The sequence below is a fragment of the Ahaetulla prasina genome, chromosome 5, assembly GCF_028640845.1.
Source record: "Ahaetulla prasina isolate Xishuangbanna chromosome 5, ASM2864084v1, whole genome shotgun sequence".
Taxonomy (NCBI): domain Eukaryota; kingdom Metazoa; phylum Chordata; class Lepidosauria; order Squamata; family Colubridae; genus Ahaetulla; species Ahaetulla prasina.
The window spans coordinates 31,923,193-31,941,760 of record NC_080543.1 but is presented as its reverse complement, the minus strand read 5'-3'; the positions used below and the strand labels follow the sequence as shown (position 1 = coordinate 31,941,760).

Here is an 18,568-nt window from a genome sequence, read left to right as displayed (position 1 = left end):
ATACAGACAGAACATGATGAAACAGACTGGTTCCAGGTTAGCGAAGTAATGAGACTTCCCTTTTTATTCAATCAATGTGATGAATATATTTTAAGAGAGGCTGGATTAGAAGATGAGTATGCTTTTAAAACTGGAGGAAGAAACATCAATAATCTGCTGATGACACTCTTTGTTAGCTGAAAATGCAAAGGACCTGCAAGGTCAACTAATAAAATCAAGGACTGCAGTGAAAAAAATGGAACTAAAATTAAATATAAAGAAGACCAAAGTAATTATAACAGGGGGACAACCAGCCTTAGAATAAACAAAGCACAGGAGTGTCCTTTCCATTAAGGAATTAATGAAAAGATAAAGCAAAAGACAAAGCAACTTACAGCAATTAAATATGAAACAACATACTCAAGCCACCCGGTCCAGATTTTAAAGAAAATGTGCTTTGTATCTTTTTATTTATTCAGATGGATTAGCCGCCAAATGGACAAGTAATGGGAAACAGGCTAAAATCTGACAGTTATTTTGTACTGTTTTGCTGTTGACTTAAATGGTCTAATCACATTTTTACAGAACATTGTATATCTCCAGAATTGGAACCACACCTGGTTTTGGCAGTTAAATCAATTAACTTCTGGCGCATCTGGCTCAAGCTGTTTCTGGTTGCTTCTGGAACAGTCGCTGTACTTTTGCATACAGAATAACTGGTGCTTGCAGGGATTGGGGGGGGGGTCAATCCCCTTAAACACAGAACACAAACTAACTCCAACTGACTTTTTAAAATGGGTGCTGTTGCCAGGAATTGGGAGTTAGGGTATTAAATCTTAAAAATTGAGATATGAACCCTCCAGCCCTCCCACATTACTAAGTTAATTAGATTGAGTCTTTTTGAAGCTTTTGAATTTCTCGTTCCTAGATTGTAGGCATGACAAGCTAAGAGACTTTCTTTGATGAGCCAATAACAACCTTTCCCCTTTGCTGATTGTTTGTGCCTGAAGTATCCCTCCTCTCTCAGCCTCAGCATAATTTTTTACAGTTTCATTTCAGCTTTTCTTTAGCTTCTGAGTGTTTCCAGTGCTGAAAAACACCATAGCATTGCATTACTTATACTCTGGTCTTTTGCACTGAGCAGAGGGTCATGTCTTCCTCATAGCAATCAGCCCCTTTTAAAAAATCGCAAGGAAATGAACAGAATTTATATTAAATATGAGGTTGGGATAAGGGATAGGGGACTGGTTGAAAATCTATTTCTGTATTCTTCTGTTGGTCAACTGGAATGTCCACGGTAAACTTCTGGGGAGAAATCAGCTTTTCTAGGAAGCTAAGTGTGAGTAATTGTGAAACTGATTCTGAGTGCAGAATACAGTAACTAAAACAGCTATTGCAGAGAAGTGGTCCAAGATCCTGACCCTTCTTTAGGCATTTTGTTACCAATTTTTATCATCCATTCTCAACAACAATACCATTGCTTGGAAACTCAGGAAGAAGTTTAGGGAAGCTTGATCCATTTTGATTTATAATTGTACTTTAGGATCACTACTATCATCTCCTATATTGCATGTGCAACATTTCAGTCACTAATATTCACAAGTTAAGAAGGCTGGAGGAGCTGTCTGATATCCTGGGCAAAGAAAATATAGTTATTTGATCAGTAGCTTTAACCATGTAACTCAGGGGTGAAATGCTCCAAAGTCTGCTACCACTTTGCTTTGCTACCGGTTTGCTGCACGTGCACCTCTGCAGTGCGCGCCAAATGCATGCTTTGTGCACCTGCACACCACAGGCGATACCGCACAGCCTGAAAAAGGAGGATTAAGAAGCCTTTTCTAAGATAAGTAGAACAGTGAGGCGGGAACAGCTGTGCCATGCGATTTATATTCGTGATATAGCTAATAGCTAATACAAATCATGCGGCACAGCTTATCGTCAGAAATACCAGTTCGTCCAAACCGATAGCATTTTTTTTTACTACTGGTTCACCCAAACCGGTAGTTTTTATTACTACCGGTTTGGGCGAACTGGTAGTAAAAAAATGCTACCGATTTGGGTGAACCTGTCCGAACCAGTAGCATTTCACTCCTGATATAACTGTATCTCAAATGAAGAAGAGTCAAGGCTTGACTTAGGTACTTTTGCTAATGTATTTGTAAAAGGCCATCAATTTATTACACTATCTGAACAGGGCATATCTAGTTAATTTCTCAGAGTAAGCCAGTATATGAAGCTTTTTTTAAAAAAAGTTGATTTTCTATCCTGGTTGATTTCATCATCCAATCCAATTGTTTAAGTGCTGAAGACTTAAGTGAAAAGCTGAAGAATTTATATTTTGTTGGTTCCCACCACTATGAGTGGAAGAAGTCATTAGGTCTTTCTCATTAACCCTCTACGGTGATATTGCTATTGTTTCATCAGCTTTGTGCAGCACAGTCATGTAGGGCTGAATATTCCTTCCAGGCTTCAAAATGTGGAGAAGCAGCTTTCAAATACATTCTCCTGTGCAAATAAAGAGGTTTGCAAATATCCACAAATAAGATTATGTGTGGAGTCAGCAAATTATGTCTTCCCTTCTCTAAGAGTTCCTGACCTTGGACAATGGCAACCATTTTTGCAGAGCCTGTGTGGGAAGCACCCTCGCTAACTGAAGATGTCCACTGAAAACAGAGGCTGGAATTCAGCTGCCCGCATATTATGGCCTATTTGGTGTCCTAATGAGAGGTCACCAGCAGGACAGCTGCAGAGATGGCATATTGGGGAAACAATGAGCATTTTGAACTTACTTAAATGATTGAATCGTTTTTGGTGTTTTGTTTTTAGCACAGTATTTCATCTTGCTTCATTTCAGCTTATCAGTAATAAATAGCTTTTTTGAATTGAAAAATAAAAAACTAAGAAAACAAATCACTCTGTAGGCAAATCCTGCATTCAACCAACTCCACCACAAATTAGTGAAACTATGATTAGTGAAACTATGATTAAGAGTAGGCGAATCTATCGTGAAAACAGTGCATTTGGAAGGGCGTAACTTCCAAATAAGGAAAACCCTGAAAAAGAGTGCACTATAGGTGCAGTGTTAAAGAATTTTTATGTATGTTTTCTTGTTTAGCATAGAAAAAGAACTGGTTTTAATTGGTTTTGTAGTATGTTTTAGTACCTTTTCTTGTACAGTGCCACAGTCACTTTGTGTGAAGTGGGCAGCCATATAAATTTGATAAATAAATTGCCCTCTCAGAATACCTACCTCAATTTAAAATGGAATCTATGAAAAAAATTGCTTTTCATGTACCCACTGTGGTAGTAGAGTGCTATTTACAGACATTAAGGACAGAATGGAAAAAGGATTCAGGGTCACTGTGCCTGTGTGTGTTTATATGTACGTCAGTGCATATATGTATATGTACATACATCTATATTTCTGTATTGATTGATGTAAAGGTTCTTCAGTACCCAATTATACTATGTAATACAACTTCAACTACTGCATTTGTGTTTGACCTTTCTTCAGTCTATTCATTCCCATCAACAAAAGGCAGTCTTGTTTTAATCCATTTTGATGAAATTCATTGAGTAGAAAGGGGCTACAGAAAAGAGGTTACTTTCTCAAATCTCAGAGTAGCTGCATGACAAGTTGCCTCTGTTCAAACGCTTTTCCTCCTCACCTCCCTTTTTGATTGATACAAAGGGTATGGCATATTCCTTCCCTTCTTTTTTATACAAGGTTATGGCATATTCTACAGAAGAGAGAAAGGACACTTCAGCATCTGCAGTGCAAAAAATGTTCATGAAAACCAGCTTAGTTCCTATAATTATATATATCAAATAAATATCTTCTTGAATAGCAAAATGCAGAAGCCTAGTTGTTGGCAGCTAAGTTGGTTCCTCTGCCATTTTGTGTTTTTGTTTTTAACATTTTCAGTCTTAAATTTATTTCATCCAATAACATCCATTTGCAATTGTATTGATTTAATTAAGTACCTTCATAAAATATTTTCTATATTTTATAATAAATCTAGAATACAAAATTTCAATAAATCAGGGTAGAAATATAATGTATCCCATCATAAAGCACAAGAGTTAAAAGCCACATTGAGACTCAGGGCTTTTCATAGTAGTATTTCCTTGCTAACAGCTTTTCCATAAAATACAGTTTGAAACCTACATTTCATTTTCATCAGCCTCAAAATATTGAGAATACGCAGGCAATTCTATGAACCAATTCATATTCTCTCTTTTTTTATAGAGCTGACTAATATATGGAATGTAAAGAAATATTATCAATTTTTTACTACTGACCATTGAATGTTTAAAAATACACCTTTATTCTGAATTGCTAGCATTCTTCTACCTACCATTCATATTCTTTAGTATGCATGTTTGTCCCTGATTGGATGGTGGCTTAGAGGTGAGAAGTTTGTGTGATGGGAAACTATATAAGGAAAGATCAATTATGGCAGGAAATGGTAACAAAACCACTATAATCTTCCAAAGTCTTCCTAGCTGACAGTCCTCTGATGCATTTAAACATCCTTGTGAAGGTGAAATGATAATATTTAAGAAATTTGACATAGCCGTTACCATAATTGTATGTCACTATTATGGTTGACTTGGATAAAGGAGAAAGAAAATTTCTAAGAAATGCATACAGAAAGAGACAAACTTTAGGGGTACGATATTGGATGACAGTGGCAGGAATTGGCAAAGAAAAAATAGTAGCTTCAGTTGATCCCAGGAGATGAGATAAGATAACTATCCCCATCAGTGGGAAAAGAAATTACCACAGTATTTACAGAGCTGGAATAAGTAATTCAGAAGAAACATCTATGGTTTTCAATACACTGAAGACAAACCAGCATTAATCAATTCAGCTCCCCCAAATCAACATCTTTATGAAATCAGTCAGAACAGAACCCAGAACGGCATTTCTGCTGTTACTGTATCTAAGAAACTTGTAGCAAATCTTGAGAAAATATTTTTTAAAAACCCAATAAAATACAATATACTCAGTAGTGGGATTCAAGTAATTTAACAACCGGTTCTCTGTCCTAATGATTTCTTCCAACAACCAGTTTGCCAAACTGCTGAGAAAGTTAACAACCGGTTCTCCCGAAGTGGTGCGAACTGGCTGAATCCCACCACTGAATATACTGTATGATCAAATAAAATAATTAGGTATTTTTAAATGGTTGAACCTATCCTAAAGGTTATGGGATGGCATTGAAATATAGAAAGACTAGTAGGGGCCTTAATAGATGGATCAACCTAGTTTTTGTATGCAAATGTAAAGTAAGTTGAATCAGAATTTCAGATGGCTTACGTTCCATATGCATCCTTATCTTACTGTATAGCCAGAAGGAGATTTATTTTCTCTGTAAACTATTGAGAATATCAGGAGGATGCTGACAATGCAGACCAAAAACTAGTTTTGTATGTAAGCTCTAATACCTCCACATTCCTGCTTACTAAGCCTTTCTGCTTATCTGATCCAGACATCAAGGGGATCTGCTGAAGATCCCACCACCATAAAAAACAAACAAACCAGAAAGGTATGAACCAAAAACAGACCTATTCTTTCACCCAGGGTTTGGGACATGGCTGGCTGGGGAATTCTGGGAGTTGAAGTTCACACATCTTAAAGTTGCCAAGATTGACGAAAAACTGCTCTAACCATTCTCTTTCAGCAGATCTTTGACCCATAATGAGGAATTGTGGATGACCTCTGGTTTATGTTTTGATGCTGAATGTGGTTATGGAAAGGGATTGTTATTTGTACTGGTCAGCATTTGGATTGGGTTATTATATTAATATTAGTAGATAAATAAATACATATGATTCTTGATACCCTGTTTCCCCGAAAATAAGACACAACCGGAAAATAAGTCCTAGCACGATTTTTCAAGATGCTCATAATATAAGCCCTACCACCTTCAAAATAAGCCCCAGTTAAGATTGTCAGTCGATAGATGCATTTAGTACCGTATTTTCCCCAAAATAAGCCCTAACCCTAATGGATCTTTTGGAGCAAAAATTAATATAAGACCCAGTCTTATTTTCGGGGAAACACAGTACTTACTTATACTTCCCAGTAAGAGAACCCTAGCTTCCAAGTTCTAGAAAGGGCTAGTGCATAAGCAAAGTATCTCAATCATATGCAGCCCTTTCTTACAATCATTGTCGTAGTAGAATGCCGCCCAAACATTTAAAAATAGATGTGACATAAAAACAATCTCTCCCTGATCATTCTCTCTCTCACTTTTCTATACTGTCTCCCAAGCTGTAGCAAAAATAGCTTGATTTTTGAAAAAAGTGTACAGGTCTATTACCGCTAGGGAGCAGGGGCGGTGGGGGAGTGCAGCATTTAACTTGCAGAACTGACATTCTGAATTTCTTTTTAGGTTGCAGATGCCCAGCTGCCTTGCTGAGCACAGCAGTGCATGCCCTTTGCAAGAAGGCAGATTTGGGAGATCAAAAGCCATGCAGCTTAATAAACACAGAAATAATGTCTCTAGTCATTTAGAATAGGTGATCTGCAATGGGATTCCTGGCTTTTATCCATAGTTCTGATATTGATTGAGTAAATAACCTTGGACCAGATTTATTCACATATCTTTGCTGTGGTTCACCTCTTAAAAATGGTAAGAATTATACCTTACTGCTATATGTTTTTGTGGTTTACTTCACTTCTCAGCTCTCAAGAAGACTAAAATACACTAAAAAAAGGCTTGCAATAACAATTATAATATATTATCATATCATCATTGTCTATCCACTGCAGGATGAAGGCCACTTCCGCATGTTCCCAATCAATATGGTGCTGAGCTTTCTTTGGGCCACTTGGGCCTGCAATACTTGCTAATGTCATCGATCCATCTTGTTTTAGATCTCTTTCGTGGATGCTTTTTATCAAGTGGGATCCATTCTCTGACTGCCTTGATCCACCTGCCATCAGTTCTTGCTATGTGACCAACCCATTTCCATTTCAATTCTTTTACTTTCTTGATGCTATTGTATACTTTTGTTTGTTCTTTAATCCATGTGCAGGTCTTTCTGTCTCGTCTTGAAATGCTGAGCATGTATCATTCCATGGTTCTTTGAGCCACTCATAGCTTTTCTATCGATTGTGAAGTTACTGTCTATATTTCATCGGCATATCTTAGAGCATGTAGCACACATTGATAGAAAACTTTATACACATAGTTGCAAATGTAAAACAGGTAAATTGGTTAATACTTAACGCTAATATGATTGTCTATATGTGTATTTATATAGATTTCACAGAAGACAACGTTGGTAAAGCTCTACACAACTTAAAACCATCGCTTTCTATTGGACCTGATGGACTTTGTGCATATTTCTTAAAAAAACTTTCCATTAATATAGCCGAACCCCTAAGTATTATCTTTGATAAAGCTTTCACTACCAGTTCTCTTCCCAAACTTTGGTCACTAGCCACAGTCATCCCCATCTTCAAAAAAGGAGACCCCAGCTTAGTCGAAAACTACAGACCGATCTCCCTTTGCTGCGTCACCTGCAAAGTCATGGAATCTATCATCAACCAATCCATTACCTCACACTTAGAAACTAACAACCTACTCTCCAACAAACAATTTGGTTTCAGGGAAAGTTATCATGTAACTTACAACTTCTCCACTGCAAAAACATATGGACTTCAAATCTAGATCAAGGCAAATCAATAGATGCAATCTACATAGACTTCTGCAAAGCTTTTGACTCAGTAGTACACGATAAACTTCTCCTTAAACTAACATCCTATGGCATCTCAGGACCCCTCCACAAATGGATATCTGCTTTTCTGTCTAACAGACAACAAGTGGTCAAAATTGGCAATGCTTTATCAAATCCTGTTCCTGTCAAGAGTGGCGTTCCTCAAGGCAGCGTCCTTGGACCAACACTCTTTATACTATACATTAATGATCTTTGTGACCATATCTCAAGTAATTGTGTTCTCTTTGCTGACGATGTCAAACTATTTAACACCACAGACAACACTTCTATCATTCAAAACGACCTTGACCATCTAACCGCTTGGTCTAAAAATTGGCAGCTCCAAATTTCAACCAGCAAATGCTCAGTCTTACATATAGGGAAAAGAAACTCTAAAACTAAGTACATACTAGATGGACATTACCTAACAGGCGACCCCATCCGTTAAAGACCTTGGAGTTTTCATGTCAAATGATCTAAGTGCCAAAGCCCACTGCAACTACATAGCAAAAAAAGCTCTAAGAGTTGTAAACCTAATTTTGCGTAGCTTCTTTTCCAAAAACACCACACTACTAACCAGAGCATATAAAACATTTGCTAGACCAATTCTAGAATACAGCTCACATCTCTGACATCAATACAATTGAACGTGTCCAGAAATATTTTACAAGAAGAGTTCTCCATTCCTCTGAAAACAACAAAATACCTTATCCCACCAGACTTGAAATCCTAGGCTTAGAAAACTTGGAACTCCGTCGCCTTCGACAAGACCTAAGTTTAACTCATAGAATCATCTATTGTAATGTCCTTCCTGTCAAAGACTACTTCAGCTTTAATTGCAATAATACAAGAGCAACCAATAGATTTAAACTTAATGTTAACCGCTTTAATCTAGATTGCAGAAAATATGACTTCTGTAACAGAATCATCAGTGCTTGGAATACTTTACCTGACTCTGTGGTCTCTTCCCATAATCCTAAAAGCTTTAACCAAAAACTTTCTACTATTGACCTCACCCCATTCCTAAGAGGACCATAAGGGGCGTGCATAAGCGCACAAACGTGCCTACCGTTCCTGTCCTATTGTTTTTCTTTTCTTCTTCCTATATATGTTTACATGGTTATATACTATATAATCTTTTTGTATGATGTTGTGACAAAATAAATAAATAAATAAATAAATTTGAGTTCAAAATTTTTCTTTTAAGGGTGGTTAAACAAATAAAACCCCTTCATGGATTACTGCCTTGTCGTGGCGAAAGGGCTTGCGTAGCTCAATGAAGCTATGAGCTATGCCGTGCAGGGACACCCAGGACGGACAGGTCATAGCAGAGAGTTCTGACAAAATGTGATCCACTGGAGAAGGAAATGGCAACCCACTCCAGTATCTTTGCCATGAAAACCCCATGGGGGTCGCAATGGGTCGGACACAACTTCGCAACTAACAACAACAAAACAAATAAAACTGAAAAATTAAGAGTAAGTTAATTGTCTGCTAGATATGACAGTATAGGGTATTCACCTATTTGTCAAGCATATTTACTTACTTGAAATGTCAATGGGAAATTCTTAATAGAAAAATAAACACACTAATGGACTCTTTCAATGTTATGTTCCCACAACATCTGATCAAGCACAGAATATGAGATTAATAACTTGTTTCTGTCTGTTTTTTTCCCCAATAACTGCCCTAGTTACTGGAGAAAAATTACTACAATCCATACAGAAAATGGTGTTTGCTTCTCAGTATACCTTTTATTATATCAGTATACCTTTTATTATTTATTATTGCCAGTAGCAGTGATTTTACAATACAGTAATACAGGTAGTCCTCAACTCACGGGCACAGTTGAGCGCAAAATTTATGTTGCTAAGTAAAATATTTGTTAAATGATTTTGCCCCATTTTACAACTTTTCTTGCCACTGTTGATAAGTGAATTGTTGCAATTATTAAGTTAGTAACACGGTTGTCAAGTGAATCTGGCTTTCCCATTCACTTTGGTTGTCAGGAGATTGCAAAAGTTTATCACATGACCCCAGGACACTGCAACCGTCATAAATATGAACCAGTTGTCAAGCATTTGAATTTTGATCATGTGACCATAGAGATGCTGCAAGAGTTGTGTGAAAAATGGTCATAGGTCACTTTTATAGTGCCATTGTAACTTTGAATTGTCACCAGATGAACTGTTGTAAGTTGAGGACTACCTGTATTGTACTTTCATGCTTTATATACTAACTAGGTTTACCTAGATAGACCAGCTGGAGTTATCTGTTGCAATTTATTGTTTCTGGGTTAAGTGCAGCAAGCTGTGTGCTACTGAAGGTCTATCCTACAACATTTGACTTTTGAGTGGAACTTTTAAAATTAAAGGTCATAGAAAGTTGTATCAATTCCATCAGAATTATATGGACATAAAAAGCTACCTTGTACTAGGTAGTGGTGATTGATCTGCTTCTGAAGCAGTGCCAGAGATTTTTCAGAATCTTGGCCTTTTTTCATTGTTCATTTATAGTATATTTTTCCCCCCAGCCTTTATTCTACTTTTATAAATTCCATTTTAGTCTGATGTTTGACAACACTGCAGCCTTTTAAAATCTGCAAAAAATACTGATAGTTAGTATCACATTTCTTACTGTCTATCTCACATAAATCTTAAATTAATCTTCTGTATTTTGTGGTCTATCTAAAAACAAAGCTATGGTTGAAATGAGTGAAATATATCTAAAACCTGCCAGTGATAGTAGATTAAAAGAATTTTAAAGTCTTTATTATATTCATATAAATGACATAGAAAGACAATTTAGTGTAGTGGTTAAAGGCATCAGGCTATAAACCAGAAAACTGAGTTCTAATCCCACTCCGGGCTTGAAAGCCAGCTGCGTGACTTTGGGCCAATCACTCTCTCTCAGCCCAAGTTATCTCACATCTTTGCTGTACGGAAAAATAGGAGGAGGAAAAAGTATTAGGCATGTTTACATTGAGTTGCTTATAATAAATAAATAAATAAATTATTAATTAATTAATTAATTAATTTAAATAATTTACAAACAAAACAAGCACAATCAACAATTTAAAAGCCATAATCTAGTCCAACGAAAACTACAAAACCCATTACCAAATTATTATTCCATTAATATAAATCTGTAATGTAATGTTATATATTATTGGGGTGGGGAGGTGGAATTTGCTTAGAAAAGAGCTTTAGAATAGCTGATAGTAATTAGTCAGTATTTGGTAAGTCTTAATATCATTAGTTTTTCCACTTGTAGAAATCTGAATTACTTTGAAATGATTGGAAAATTGGCATTAACTACATCTTCAGGTGCAAACAGTTTTTTTTAATGCCCTGAATATAAATTTTCAAAGTAGGGTCAAGAAATCCATGGTTTTGGGTCTAATTTTAAATTTTTCTGCAAGATATTAGTTTAGTAAATATGACCTGTCCCTTTTCAAGATTCTTCAGCAAGGCTGGAATAAAGATGCTACCGCTTTAATAAAATCACATACCTGCAGCCTTTTTTAGGTTCACAGAGTAGCCTGAAAAAGGTTGGGAAGAAAAGTTCTACGCTCATTTTTTATTCACAGTTCAACTCATTTATAACTCTGTCACAACTCACAAGAGCTTTGCCCATTCCTACCATTATCACAACACATTCTCAAAATCTTTTCTTATCCGTGATTTACTGGATGTCTTGAAGAGGAGAATCTAAATATCATGTTTGTATTTCCAAAGGCACTGTTTCGTAAGTTGATGGGGAAAGATGAGAGTGAAGGAAAAAAACCAACAAGTTTTGAAGCAAGGTTTCAAATGTTCACCTTGAAGATATTGATATTGTGAAAGCAGCCAGTTCTTTGTGAAAAATAGTTACAATATCAGTCTTCGTTCAAGGAAAAAAAAATCTAGCAGGCATAACTCAAATGCAGTTCTTTTCTCTTTTACGATGGTCAACCAAAAATGCAGCTGCTTCTGAAAAATTATCTCATATGATCCAATTCCTTAATGGGATGGGATGGGAGCAAAAGATCATAGACTCACACAATATCCCCAGCCTTCACTTTGCTTGGCTAAAGACAGCAGTAGCAGATGGTTCTGAGAGGCAGCGCTGATATATTGGAAGCATTAGAATACCACTGCTTAGCTGTTTTGAGTCTTTCTGGCAATTGATGTCTACGTCATATACATACATACATACATACATACATACATACATACATACATACATACATACATATATATATATATATATATATATATATATATATATATATATATACACACTCAGTAAGACTTTTCTTCCCAGGGCAATTGAATCTGGCAAATGTATATTGCAGTGTTAGTTATACTGCTCTGCTAGAAGCCAGCAAAGTAAGGCTAGAGGTTAGAGACAAGACACTGCCTCTCATTATACCACACAGCTAGGACTAAAATACAATGGCTGAGGGTGTCAGGAAAATGTGCCCCTCTCATTTTGTGGAGAGTTATTCTCTCTACGTGATTTTCCCAATCAGTCCAAAAGAAGTCAGTGAAGAAAAACCAGGCATCTTACTTCAAGAGGGAAAGATCACCAACAGCCTCTCTTAACTGCATTAAAAAAAATAATCCAAGGAAATACTAGTAGATAAAGCTGTAGCTTTTAAAGGAATTGCCCAAATTGAAGCACCTAGATAACCTTGATTAATCTAATAAATCTAAATCAGGCTGGACCAAGTTAGAACATCCAAAAACAATATGGTTACAGGCTAGATTGGAGGAAAAAAAGCAATGATTTGTACCATTTCCAGGAAAACAGCATGAAAACAGCAGGTACTCTGTTCAGCTTGAGGGAGAGCTTACTTTTAAAAGACCAGTACCAGAAAGTATTAGGCTGTGATCAGTCGAGAAAATGTAATTGTTCAAAAGTTCAAAGTAATCAAGTAACTGAATTCAAAGTATCAGAAACTAAACTGAGCCCTGCAATATGTTGTCAGAGTTCATTGTAGGTACAATATGGTTTGTCTGATTTTGAATTAGTGGAATGTGTAGAAGAGTCAGTGAATAAATTGGATTTGTATTCAGACTATACATCACTATTTGAAAATGCACCTTGCTGTTTTTTGTTTGTTTGTAGTTTTCTAGTGTATTCTTGGCGTATTTTTATGCATCCTTCAGACCTCTGTTGCAAGGATCTCAACTTTTTTGAGCCAGGGGCCATATTTGAAATTTTGATGATGTATTTTAAAGCCTCCCACATTTTTCCTTTTTGAACAAGAAGACTTCTGTCGCATGAACTATTTTTATTGTCTAAGATCTACACCGCTCAAGGCACTTTTGAGAGAAAAAAAGAAAATGCCAGAAGCTGATCTTTTGCTATGTGGCATGTCTTTTATGTTGAATAAAAGATGAAATAAAGATGGATACCAAAGAAGATGTTTTGGAACTGATTGAGGTCCATAAGCTTCATCCTGGTCTCAGCTCAGTTCCCTAAAGGAGCAGATCAAGAGCTAATAAAAAGAAAAATGGAAAACAAACTTGACATTGACTATGATTTCTTTGTTAGAACACTTTTGGGTTGTCTCTTGTGGCTAAAGTAAAAACGGTGAGTAAAACAAGAGAAGCCTTATTTTGCTAGATTGCACTGTTAACCAATAGTTATTTAGATCAATGCTGTGGTTGATTAAAAGGAAGCATAAGTGAGGCATTCAATTTCTTTTACTTCAGTTTCTTTTTAAAAAGTATATTTACCATTCCAAGGGAACAATCCTGTCACTTGGAAATCAACAGAGCAGCATAAAAGGCAGTTTAAGAACATCGTCAAATGGAATGATGCAGGGAGTGTGGGCAAACTACCTTTCTGCGACTGAGCAATTATGCTATTCAGTCCTGGTTTCAGAATAATACTTAAATATCATGGTGCCAAGTTCCTCATCTTTCAACAGAGAATTATTTATTCATATGTAAATGTATTCCATTTTAATCAAGCACACTTAATACTTCTTTAACTAGAAGGGCATTCCCTCCTGTGTAATGTACTCTGCTCATATCAGAACTGCTAGTTTTCCCTGTGTCCAACAATACTAACCCAAAATTTCCCATAATGCAGAAAACCTAGCTGTGATCAATACCAGGAATCAGTTCAAATCCTATATGATTATGGATTTACAAATTGTTCCAGCTTAAAATGCCTTTATTCTGTAAGATTAATGACTGTATTAAGACAGTAATAAAACATGAAAGAAACAGAAGACTTCGTTTTGTATTATGCTTGAAAATTCACAAAAGGAAGCTTCAGGTGTCATGGTTACAAAGGGAAGTTTGCAGTTTGTGTTTGCATGAGTGTAAGAGGCAGAGATAGGGAGGAATTGTTACCTTTTTCTTTTCTTTTTTTTAAACGTTCAGGATTTGTAATCTCACAAGTCTCAGGGGGCAGACACTATCTTCCAAAAGACATTTCCCTTGCTGGAAGGAAACACTTGTTCTCATAGGAGTTTTGCCGCACATTGTTTGATGTAAATCTAGTAATAAGCTTTTGGTCCCATTAACCCAATTCATTAATAGATGTAATAGAAGCCCTCATTAAGACTGCTGCTGTATTGTACAATCAGGTAGGTAGATGTTGCTGGAATTCATTAACAGGCATCCCTTATCAATGTCTATGCTTCCTCGGAAATGCTGTAATTTGTAACTGAGCAATATATGCGCTGATCGCCTTATCTAGCTTTATCTCCCCTACCCAATCCACCTGGCTTCCTTCTAATTTCTTCTAAACTCCCCCTCCCTCCCTTTTAGCATCTCCATTCTGCCCTTCTCGTATAACCTTTTCCGCAGCCTTTCCCCCATCTACAGCAGATGCTCTCCAAATGTTGGACGGTAGCTCTCCTCATTTCCATCCAGCAAAGCTAGTGGCCTTTACGTGCGGGGCCTTTACCGCGACTTCACTCGCCGTCCAGCACATAGAATAGAATAGAATTTATTGGCCAAGTGTGACTGGACACACAAGGAATTTGTCTTGGTGCATATGCTCTTCACATGTGGAGAACGAAGCCACCAAGTTAGGAATGGTCGTTAAACGGCCCAGAGTAGCCCCCCACGGCGGAGATGGCAGCAAGTAAATTTAAAACCAACGAACCAACCCACCAATAAATAGACAGACTCTACGCATTCCCCGGGCGAATCGCCGGGTGCTTCTTGCACCGACACTTCATCGTTCCCGCGTCGCTTCTCAAATGTTGTCTCCCGGGTTAACGCTCAAGCGAACCGAAGACCCGGGGGGGGTGGGCGGCTCGTGGACTAAAACCGTGGAGGAGTTTTTAGTTTGGCGCCCGTCGAGAATAAAAGGCACCGGCAGAGGGGCGGGGGCGGGTGTCAAGGCCGCGAGGGGAAAGAGTGAAGAGATTTCCGCTTCACTAAATGATCTGCACCAGAAAAAAAAAAAGGCGCCTAATCAGGTTGGGCTGTCCTGTTGCTTCTGCTGCTGCTTTGGTCGCCGCGCCCCCTTTCTCTCCCCCCCCCCTTTTTCTCTCTCTTCTTCTTCTTCTTCTTCTTCTTTTGCTCAAGTTGCCTTCCTCGCTTTTTAGCCCGCTTTTTCCCCTCTTAAGGTGGCTCGGCGAGTTGCGGCGTTTTCCGCCGAAAGCGTTGCGCTTCTCCGAGGGCAGGGGGCCTTAAAAGAAACCTCTTCGCCTCCCTCCACCGCCAGCCTCCAGCTTGAGCTGCGTTCCGCGGCTCTGCCTGTAAGGAAGCGTCTCACACCGGCTTCGCTCCAGTCGGGAAGAGCAAGAGCAAGAGAGAGGGGGGAAAAAAACAACAACACCGTCCAAGAGCCGAATCGCTGGAAAGCGGCTGCTGCTGCCGCCGCGGGCACGTGCGGCAGTCGCACTAGTGAACCTGTAGCCGAGAAGCTGGACCAGCCGCCTTCGTCTGCGGGAGACGCCGCTGCTTTGATACGCTGGCTGAGCCTCCGCCGGCACTTGCTCGGAGGTTCTCGAAGATCTTCAAGACCGGCTTCAGAAGCAAACCGACGCATTGATTTCCCTCAGGTAAGGAGGGACATACAGCTTGAATCTTCTACCACTGATGGTACATGGGAGGGACGGGGACAAATGGGCTTGTGGGTCTCCCTCTCTCTCCCCTCACTATATTTAAAATTGATCAAGGAACACTGGGCACTTTTCTGGGGTTTTTTTTGGGGGGGTTGTTTGTTTGGTTTTTTTGGTCAAGATGGGACAGATAGCTGGACAGGAGCAACTCTTTAAACAGCAAGCGCAAAATAGATTTGGTTTATTAGTAAATAGAAATTACCAAGTCTCAGGTTCCCTTTTATTCCATCCTCAAGTATGAATTATTTATGTCTTTCCAGCAAATTTTTTGGGGGTGAAAAAAAGCCCCATTACAATTCTTCCCCACTACCTCCCATGTATTTTTCCCCATGATGTCTCTCTAGTATTCCAGTGAAAGAATCCTGGAGACTAAACCATTCCCTTTAACCCATCCGTCCTCTGGGGCAAAATCACCTGGGCTTAATTAATGAGGAAATGCGTATGTGGGATGTGATGGTACACTTTGCTGATCCTACTTGCCTGTGGGAGAAAAAGCAAAGCAGGGGTAGAGAAATTCAAAAGGACTCCCTTTTCTAATTTTCAAGCTAACCTCCTTTTGTTTGAGTGAACAAAAGAGATTACAACTAGCAGCTGTAGTGAGTAGGGGGAGAACGATTTTTCAAGATGCAGTAAAAATGACTAATTATAAGATGGCAAGATAGATCTAGCTCAAGTTTGGAAGCAATGCGATGTGATGGGGTGCTAGTTAAATATTAAGTAGAAGGATATATTCTTGGTCTCCTCAATCCCTTTGTCCTTGTTATGGCTGATTTTATGTAGGAAACATCCTTCTGCTTTAGGGGGTTTTTTTTGGGTGGTGGATAAATTAGATAAAGATAAGAATTTCATTTCTCTTGCTGTTCTCAAGCAGCTCTACCTGAAATGAAAAATCGGGGAAATATCAAGCAAGTGAAATGGAGATTTAATTCCCCAAAAGGAGAGTTCTGTGTAAAGTCCTACTGGGCTATTCAAAAATCTATTGTCATCATTAGGATGATTCGGGACTAGCATGAGTTGTACTTTGGTTTGCAAAAAACTCTTAGATTTGCCCTGAAGCATTTACAGAACTGAATTATGACATTAAAGATAGTTTCTGATGCAAACCCTCTTGGTACGCAAAGCATACAGTACCAATGGAATGGAAAGTTTGTTATAGATTTGACATAGACGTCTCAGAAAAAAACATAAGAGCTGCTTTGGACAATGGTTGTCTTGAATTCCTCTGCAGCCCTGGCATAGTAACATCTAATAAATGTAATCTTTCCCCCTCCAGTTTTATTGGACAGAACCCCAGTATTTTGAACCTTTTATTTGAAGTTTGGTAGGTTCAACTTCTAGGAGAATGTCCCAGTGTTAAATAAAATCCAATCTCATTTGAATATAGCTTCCTCGCATGGTAGATTATTTTAATTCAGATAATTTGGATCCTGCCTGGCATGAATAATGACAATATGCAATTCCAGCTCCTTTTGAAAAATCCTTGTCACAGGGAAAAATGAGTAGGAAGCATAAGGAACTTCAGGGTCCTTCCATCTGTTTCTCATCTGCTTCTAGAATCTAAAATGGCTTTAGCAATGTATCATTTCCTCCAGTCATGCTTGCAATAAAAGTGCCTAGAACAAAGTATCAGAGAAGTCACTATCACTCAGGTGAAATGTAGGCAAAAACCACATATATAGAAGAAGACAATCTGATCCCAATCAAGATAATCTGAAATCATATACTGCAATTCTGCAATTTGAGGCATTTTTAGAGGGAAATGAGTTTATTGAATTTTCTTTCAGGAATTACAAAAAGGTGAGATATACTGTGAACTAAGTCCAGATGATTAGCAGATTAAGTCTCTAACATTCTCCAGCAAAAGGACATTTTTAAAAAAAATGTTAGCAATATACCCTTCAAAAGAGCATTAGAAATCTCTTACAAAGCACACATAGATTTGGGGATCATCCACATCTCCATTAGCTTCTGCTCTTACTCTGGAAGACCGCTTTGTAGTGGTAATTAAAAGGGTCATTTTTACTTTGTTATTTCTGTACAGCACAAACTAACCTTTAGCTAGCCAGAATTGTCAGTTTTCATATGTTTGAATGTTACACAAATTAAAATATAGTATATACAAAGTATGAATATGTCAAATGACTGGAAAGGTGTATTGTGAGACATATGTTTTTGGCTGAAGCTGTTGTTTGAGCATACCAACTTGGGTTTGTTATGGTATATATGTATCATCCTCAGAGCAACAGGAGATATAAAGATAATCTTGAATGTTTCTGTGCATAAATGTGTACATACATGTTTACACACATATTTCATAGAGGTTTCCCAAACAAACTGCAAATGCTTCCCTTAAATCAGAATTTAGCTCCTGGCAAAAGTGGAGTGGAGGTGAATTGAATACAAATAGAAATGCAGCAGGTTCAAGTGGGGTAGTGGTGGAATATTGAATAACCAGTTGGTAAGCAGCTATCCGCAGAGTATGTGCTTTCTTTATTGCATGGGTTCAGCCAGAATGCATAATCAGTGCCATTTCATACTTTCCCCATTTGGGGGGACGTTACATCTCAAGTTTGTCCTTTTCAAAGTTTCATGCCCAATTAAAAAGACTATAAAGTCTTGAAGAAGGTGCTAAAAGGGAGTTTTCTCTGCCGGTTCTAGTCCTGATGAAAAAGCTGCAATTTTCATTGGCAAGAATATGCTTCTTTGGTACAAGTGCAGAAAGTTTTCTCCCATTACAAATAGCAGCTTCAGAAGAGGGCCTTTTTATCAAGGCTGCAGCAG

The 18,568-nt window shown here is 38.0% G+C and overlaps 1 protein-coding gene across 5 annotated transcripts in view; it reads left to right on the top strand.

Moving 5' to 3' along the window:
* Positions 1-15,496: 15,496 nt before the first annotated feature.
* The window catches only part of LOC131199916 (galactosylgalactosylxylosylprotein 3-beta-glucuronosyltransferase 1-like), a 60,243-nt gene continuing 57,171 nt past the window's right edge, over positions 15,497-18,568 (top strand). For 4 of the 5 annotated variants that reach the window (XM_058186200.1, XM_058186201.1, XM_058186198.1 and 1 more), the window contains exon 1: positions 15,497-15,727. The gene's annotated coding sequence lies outside the window, so the exon portion shown is untranslated. The remainder of the gene's footprint in view (positions 15,728-18,568) is intronic. The other variant, XM_058186202.1, reaches the window with a different exon arrangement.